General features: G+C 42.5%; 1 protein-coding gene across 11 annotated transcripts in view; it reads left to right on the top strand.

The window, feature by feature from the left end:
- Positions 1-228: 228 nt before the first annotated feature.
- The window catches only part of LOC128691649 (uncharacterized), a 621,418-nt gene continuing 612,841 nt past the window's right edge, over positions 229-8,805 (top strand). For 6 of the 11 annotated variants that reach the window (XM_070088829.1, XM_070088822.1, XM_053780496.2 and 3 more), the window contains exon 1: positions 244-376. The gene's annotated coding sequence lies outside the window, so the exon portion shown is untranslated. Of the gene's footprint in view, positions 377-8,805 lie in introns of all 11 variants that reach the window. The other 5 variants (XM_070088825.1, XM_070088824.1, XM_070088827.1 and 2 more) reach the window with 3 other exon arrangements.

Here is an 8,805-nt window from a genome sequence, read left to right as displayed (position 1 = left end):
CCGGACGCACGAACCACTTTTCCCCTCAGATGGCTCCTTTTGAAACGCTTATTGATTTGAAGATGGTATGTGCATGTATAGATGTACGCCTGTGTGGCGGTGGTGATGAGCAAGTGCGAGGCAGGTGTCAGAGCGTAGCAGAAAGAGAGAGAGAGAGAGTACTGCCTTCTCTATATTTGGATCAGCAGGGTTTCCCCTCGGAAGCTGAGAGGGGGTGGTAGAGGGGAAACCTAACCAGTCGCTATTTGAGGGGTGTGGAGTGGGGGCGTTGCTCGCGGTTACTAGTGTTATAGGTTCTTCTTTTTTTTCCATGGTATTCTGTCCTCAGTGCTCTTCCCACCCGGCCAAGAGGAAGGTGACAGGGATTAGAGACAAGGTAAGGTGTGACCCGTTGGTATGACCGGGGTCAATCTGCTTGACCTAGTGCCCCAGGGTAAGGACTGTGTGTGTGTGTGTGTGTGTGTGTGGTGGCTGCCGGACACACACACACTCACCACCATGTGCAGTCGTAGGGGAATTTTCCTTAATCTCGTAGCGTCTCTAAGATCGCGCAGATAAAATGCATCGTATCTTCCCCAACGTTCCCCTCCCTCTCCTTCCCTTACCTCTCCCCTCCCCACCCTCTCTCCCTCCACCACTTCGCTACCTCCTACCCCTCCAACTTTTTCGCTGGGGTGAGACAAGATTGTGGCCACCTTACCTCGGTAGGAATTTTTGCTCTCATATTGAAGATACCAAACAAATTTTATGTGTGGGTGTGTGTGATTTGTTGGGATTAAAATATACGTCGGTGGTTCAAGGTACCATGATGCCTCTGGAGAGCTCTTGATCCCGAGAAATGGAGCTATGTTCCCTTTCCTCCGATCAAACTTGATTTACCTCCCGTGAATATAATAGTCTCGATGGTGTGGTGGTGTTTTATTCGTCAGGAAACGTCCCACTGCCTGGTCGTGTGTGTGTGTTTGAGAGAAAGAGAGAGAGAGAGAGAGAGAGAGAGAGAGAGAGAGAGAGAGAGAGAGAGAGAGAGAGAGAGAGAGAGAGAGAGAGAGAGAGAGAGAGTTACCGGTTGTCAAAGGCACTTTTATCAATAGACAATTGGCCTATGGGTGGGATTTTGGGGTGGGTGGGGTAGAGTAGGCCTGCCAGGGACGTCGAGTGACTTAACATTCCCAAACTATTGAAAAAATACTGTTTTCAAAAACAGTTAATACCGTAGTCTCTTCGTTATCACTTCGTTATCACTTCGTTATCACTTCGTGTAATGGACAAATGTATATTAATACACACAATAAACTATAAAGTATTTCTTAATAAAAAAAATTATCACTAATGTCATTGCTAACAATAATTTCTACCATCTGGGTGCCATCTTCAGAATAATCTCAACCATGTGGTTGCCATCTTCAGAATAATCTCAACCATCTGGTTGCCATCTTCAGAATAATCTCAACCATCTGGTTGCCATCTTCAGAATAATCTCAACCATCTGGTTGCCATCTTCAGAATAATCTCAACCATGTGGTTGCCATCTTCAGAATAATCTCAACCATCTGGTTGCCATCTTCAGAATAATCTCAACCATCTGGCTACCATCTTCAGAATAATCTCAACCATCTGGTTGCCATCTTCAGAATAATCTCAACCATCTGGTTGCCATCTTCAGAATAATCTCAACCATCTGGTTGCCATCTTCAGAATAATCTCAACCATCTGGCTACCATCTTCAGAATAATCTCAACCATCTTCACCATAATCGACTTATCTTCCTCGTGCAAATAATTCTCATTTTACATGATAATGGTAAACATAATCGAATAATTCACCATCTCCAGGAATTTTAGCAATCTTCCCCTTTCCTTGGAACAAATCTGATTACCTCCCATTCCTCAGCCGCGGTATAACCTCTATGAATTTAACGCTTCCTCATAATAATAATAATAATAATAATAATAATAATAATAATTATAATAATAATAAAAATAATAATAATAATAAGCTCATAATAATTTATTATTATTATTATTATTATTATTATTATTGTTATTATTATTATTATTATTATTATTATTATTATTATTATTATTATTATTATTATTATTATTATTATTATTATTATTATTATTATGATTATTTAGTGATATAGAAGGCATCTTAAAACTAGAGGAGTTTTTCCTTCAGTAAACATCAAGTATTATACCAAATAACTTAAATAATGTGATTTTAGATGATCAAAATTACCATAACACACATCATACTCATTATTACCCTCGGAAAAAAATATTCCACGTTATTATTTTCCAGCTTAATGTAGGTCATCACCATTAAATACTTGTACAAATTATATCGGTATTTACGATGTATATAGATTTTTCAGCAATTAGTTTATAGACTATCAACTTGACGAGGGTTATTAAGGCTGCCTGTCACCTGTTCCCTACCTGTCATATATACTTTAGTCCCTAAAATAAGACATTAAATAGACTGTGTCAGTATACTGAGAAATATACACCGTTCTGTGTATATATATTCTTGATGTAGGTCATTAATGTAACCTAAACAATAGCATTAAATAAATTTTAATCCCTGAAACAGGTAAGGAATTTAAAACTATCATTGCATATGCCTTGGAGTATATGCTCATCTAGGTGCATATACGTATCTCAGTGTATATATACTAAGATTATCGTATAAACCTTGGTAATAAATACCGACAAGTTAGTTTAGAAAGACACGTAAGCAAACACTATAACATATTTATTAGAAAACGTTTCGGTCCTGGGACCTTGATCACTTCTAACATACAGAGGTAGAAAGACATTATATATATAGGCGGAGAGTGAGATGTGACGCACGTGACCTGAGGAATGTTATAAGAACATAAGATTATCCCTCAGAGGTGTAAATATGTGCAGCTTTTTAAGCAGAGCTTTTGATCTTGGCTCACACAGCTTAGATAATTTTGCTAAACAAGTGGAAATTAGATTCACTGTCGCGACAACTTGACGAGAATCACTCTGGACATCACTAAAATTATAAACTGTATTATCATTGATGTTAAATGCTAAACATCACTATTATAGATCGTTCATATTAAATGCTGAACATTAGTTTGAACATCACTGATGTTAAATACTGAACATAACTATAATACATCTCTTTATCTTTGAGATACCACTGGTTGGTCTCGAGAGTTTTCCTGCTGCCGGAGACCGGCCCTGGGCCAGGCTTGTTTGGTGTTTACCTGGTTAACCAGGCCGTTGCTGCTGGCTGCCCGCTGGCCCACATATCCATCACAGCCTGGTTGATTCAACACCTGGCGGAGGAACTTGTCCAAATACCTTTTGAGGATGATGACTGCCATGCGAATTGAGGCTGACCAAAAAAGTAGGCCTAAGACAAATTATAAAGCTAGGCTTAGGCTGCAACAAATATATTTTTTTTTGCAAATATGAATCTGAAAACTTTATGCATCAGAGAATTTATTTATTTATTTTTTTGGCCAGTTCAACCCAATTTAAAAATAAACATAATATATATCCTGCGAGATTTAATTAAAAAATATATAAATAAAAAAATCATAATTAATATTCTATTTTTTTCCTCAGAGTAATTTTTGAGGTATTTACGAAGTTATTAAAAGACTTAACAATTAAGATTTAGTTATAACAAATGATCGTTTTTAAGACTTGTTGAGTGTTATTAAGACTTGTTGGTTGTTATTAAGACTTGTTGGTTGTTATTAAGACTTGTTGGTTGTTATTAAGACTTATTTATTATTATTTAGACTTGTTGGTTGTTATTAAGACTTGTTGGTTGTTATTAAGACTTATTGATTATTATTTAGACTTGTTGGTTGTTATTAAGACTTGTTGGTTGTTATTAAGACTTGTTGGTTGTTATTAAGACTTGTTGGTTGTTATTAAGACTTGTTGGTTGTTATTAAGACTTGTTGGTTGTTATTAAGACTTGTTGGTTGTTATTAAGACTTGTTGGTTGTTATTAAGACTTGTTGGTTGTTATTAAGACTTGTTGGTTGTTATTAAGACTTATTTATTATTATTTAGACTTGTTGGTTGTTATTAAGACTTGTTGGTTGTTATTAAGACTTGTTGGTTGTTATTAAGACTTGTTGGTTGTTATTAAGACTTATTTATTATTATTTAGACTTGTTGGTTGTTATTAAGACTTGTTGGTTGTTATTAAGACTTATTGATCATTATTTAGACTTGTTGGTTGTTATTAAGACTTGTTGGTTGTTATTAAGACTTGTTGGTTGTTATTAAGACTTGTTGGTTGTTATTAAGACTTGTTGGTTGTTATTAAGACTTGTTGATTATTATTTAGACTTGTTGGTTGTTATTAAGACTTGTTGGTTGTTATTAAGACTTATTGATTATTATTTAGACTTGTTGGTTGTTATTAAGACTTGTTGGTTGTTATTAAGACTTGTTGGTTGTTATTAAGACTTGTTGATTATTATTTAGACTTGTTGGTTGTTATTAAGACTTGTTGGTTGTTATTAAGACTTATTGATTATTATTTAGACTTGTTGGTTGTTATTAAGACTTGTTGGTTGTTATTAAGACTTGTTGGTTGTTATTAAGACTTGTTGGTTGTTATTAAGACTTGTTGGTTGTTATTAAGACTTGTTGGTTGTTATTAAGACTTGTTGGTTGTTATTAAGACTTGTTGGTTGTTATTAAGACTTGTTGGTTGTTATTAAGACTTGTTGGTTGTTATTAAGACTTGTTGGTTGTTATTAAGACTTGTTGGTTGTTATTAAGACTTGTTGGTTGTTATTAAGACTTGTTGGTTGTTATTAAGACTTGTTGGTTGTTATTAAGACTTGTTGGTTGTTATTAAGACTTGTTGGTTGTTATTAAGACTTGTTGATTATTATTTAGACTTATTAATTACTACTAAGACTTGATAAATTATTTTAAGACTTTGTAACTGCTATTATATCAGAATAATTTCGACTGTACGCTGAGTGTACGCCACTGTACGCTGAGTGTACACCACTGTACGCTGAGTGTACACCACTGTACGCTGAGTGTACGCCACTGTACGCTGAGTGTACGTCACTGTACGCTGAGTGTACGCCACTGTACGCTGAGTGTACACCACTGTACGCTGAGTGTACACCACTGTACGCTGAGTGTATGCCACTGTACGCTGAGTGTACACCACTGTACGCTGAGTGTACACCACTGTACGCTGAGTGTACGCCACTGTACGCTGAGTGTACGCCACTGTACGCTGAGTGTACGTCACTGTACGCTGAGTGTACGCCACTGTACGCTGAGTGTACGCCACTGTACGCTGAGTGTACGCCACTGTACGCTGAGTGTACGTCACTGTACGCTGAGTGTACGCCACTGTACGCTGAGTGTACGCCACTGTACGCTGAGTGTACGCCACTGTACGCTGAGTGTACGCCACTGTACGCTGAGTGTACGCCACTGTACGCTGAGTGTACGCCACTGTACGCTGAGTGTACGTCACTGTACGCTGAGTGTACGTCACTGTACGCTGAGTGTACGTCACTGTACGCTGAGTGTACGCCACTGTACGCTGAGTGTACGCCACTGTACGCTGAGTGTACGCCACTGTACGCTGAGTGTACGTCACTGTACGCTGAGTGTACGTCACTGTACGCTGAGTGTACGTCACTGTACGCTGAGTGTACGTCACTGTACGCTGAGTGTACGTCACTGTACGCTGAGTGTACGCCACTGTACGCTGAGTGTACGTCACTGTACGCTGAGTGTACGTCACTGTACGCTGAGTGTACGCCACTGTACGCTGAGTGTACGCCACTGTACGCTGAGTGTACGTCACTGTACGCTGAGTGTACGCCACTGTACGCTGAGTGTACGTCACTGTACGCTGAGTGTACGTCACTGTACGCTGAGTGTACGCCACTGTACGCTGAGTGTACGCCACTGTACGCTGAGTGTACGTCACTGTACGCTGAGCGTACGTCACTGTACGCTGAGTGTACGTCACTGTACGCTGAGTGTACGTCACTGTACGCTGAGTGTACGTCACTGTACGCTGAGTGTACGCCACTGTACGCTGAGCGTACGCCACTGTACGCTGAGTGTACGTCACTGTACGCTGAGTGTACGCCACTGTACGCTGAGTGTACGCCACTGTACGCTGAGCGTACGCCACTGTACGCTGAGTGTACGTCAATGTACGCTGAGTGTACGCCACTATACGCTGAGTGTACGCCACTGTACGCTGAGTGTACGTCACTGTACGCTGAGTGTACGTCACTGTACGCTGAGCGTACGTCACTGTACGCTGAGTGTACGTCACTGTATGCTGAGTGTACGTCAATGTACGCTGAGTGTACGTCACTGTACGCTGAGTGTACGCCACTGTACGCTGAGTGTACGTCACTGTACGCTGAGTGTACGTCACTGTACGCTGAGCGTACGTCACTGTACGCTGAGTGTACGTCACTGTACGCTGAGTGTACGTCACTGTACGCTGAGTGTACGTCACTGTACGCTGAGTGTACGCCACTGTACGCTGAGTGTACGTCACTGTACGCTGAGTGTACGTCACTGTACGCTGAGTGTACGCCACTGTACGCTGAGTGTACGTCACTGTACGCTGAGTGTACGCCACTGTACGCTGAGTGTACGCCACTGTACGCTGAGTGTACGTCACTGTACGCTGAGTGTACGTCACTGTACGCTGAGCGTACGTCACTGTACGCTGAGCGTACGTCACTGTACGCTGAGTGTACGTCACTGTACGCTGAGTGTACGTCACTGTACGCTGAGTGTACGCCACTGTACGCTGAGCGTACGCCACTGTACGCTGAGTGTATGCCACTGTATGCTGAGTGTACGCCACTGTACGCTGTACGCCACTGTACGCTGAGTGTACGCCACTGTACGCTCAGTGTACGCCACTGTACGCTCAGTGTACGTCACTGTACGCTGAGTGTCCGCCACTGTATGCTGAGTGTAGCCACTGTACGCTGAGTGTACGCCACTGTACACTCAATGTACGCCACTGTACGCTCAGTGTACGGCACTGTACGCTCAGTGTACGCCACTGTACGCTCAGTGTACGCCACTGTTCGCTGAGCGTACGCCACTGTACGCTCAGTGTACGCCACTGTACGCTGAGTGTACGCCACTGCACGCTGTACGCCACTGTACGCTGACTGTTCGCCACTATACGCTGGGTGTACGCCACTGTATGCTGAGTGTACGCCACTGTATGCTGAGTGTACGCCACTGTACGCTGAGTGTACGCAACTGTACGTTGAGTGTACGCCACTGTATGCTGAGTGTACGCCACTGTATGCTGAGTGTACGCCACTGTACACTGTTAGCCACTGTACGTTGAGTGTACGCAGAGTGTACGCTGAGTGTACGCTGAGTGTACACCACTGTACGCTGAGTGTACGCCACTGTATGTTGAGTGTACGCCACTGTATGCTGAGTGTACGCCACTGTACGCAGAGTGTACGCAACTGTACGTTGAGTGTACGCCACTGTATGCTGAGTGTACGCCACTGTTTGCTGAGTGTTCGCCACTGTACACTGACTGTTCGCCACTGTACACTTGCTGTTCCCCACTGTACGCTGAGTGTACGCCTTTGTACGTTGAGTGTACGCCACTGTACGCTGAGAGTACGCCACTGGATGCTGAGTGTACTCCACTGTGTGCTGAGTGTACGCCACTGTTCGCTGAGTGTACGCTAAGTGTACGCCACTGTACGTTGAGTGTACGCCACTGCATGCTGAGTGAACTCCACTGTACGCTGAGTGCACGCCACTGTACGCTGAGTGTACGCTGAATGTACACCACTGTACGCTGAGTGTATGCCACAGCACCCTGAGTGTACGCCTTTCTACGCTGACTGTACGCCACTGTACGCTGACTGTACGCCAATGTACCCTTAGTGTACGCCACTGTAGCCTGAGTGTATGTCTTTGTACGCTGACTGTATTCCACTGTACGCTGACAGTAAGCCACCGTACCCTGAGTGTACGCTGTACGCCACTGTACGCTGACTGTACACCACTGTACCCTGAGTGTACGCCTTTCTACGCTGACTGTACGCCACTGTACCCTGAGTGTACGAACTGTACGCTACTTTGCTCCACTGTATTCCCCTGTACACCACTGTACATCACCTAGAGTCATTGTATCTCAACGTGCGCCACTGTACTCAGCTTTGCGTCAATAATTCACTGTACTTCACCGTGCGTCACTGTACTCCTCGTACTCTACGATATTCCACTGTAAGTGTACTAGTCTTTGTTAATTTACACACTGCTCGACTGTGATCTCCTGTTTCCCACTGCACTACACTTTGCGTCACTGCTACTACACTGTGCGTCATTGTTCTACAGTGTGAATCACTGTTCTACACTCTGCGTCACTGTACTGCACTCTTACTGTACTGCACTATGTGTTACTGTAGTAAACTGTGTGTTACTGTACTACACTGTATGTTACTGTACTACACTGTGTGTTACTGTACTACACTGTGTGTTACTGTACTACACTGTGTGTTACTGTACTACACTGTGTGTTACTGTACTACACTGTGTGTTGCTGTACTACACTGTGTGTTACTGTACTACACTGTGTGTTACTGTACTACACTGTGTTACTGTACAACACTGTGCGTCACTGTACTGCACTGTGCGTCACTGTACTACACTGTGCGTCACTGTATTACGCTGTTTACTGTACTACACTGTGTGTTACTGTAGTACACTGTGTGTTACTGTACTACACTGTGTTACTGTACTACACTGTGTGTCACTG

The sequence above is a fragment of the Cherax quadricarinatus genome, chromosome 26, assembly GCF_038502225.1.
Source record: "Cherax quadricarinatus isolate ZL_2023a chromosome 26, ASM3850222v1, whole genome shotgun sequence".
NCBI classification, from domain to species: domain Eukaryota; kingdom Metazoa; phylum Arthropoda; class Malacostraca; order Decapoda; family Parastacidae; genus Cherax; species Cherax quadricarinatus.
This window is presented reverse-complemented; position numbering and strand designations above follow the sequence as displayed.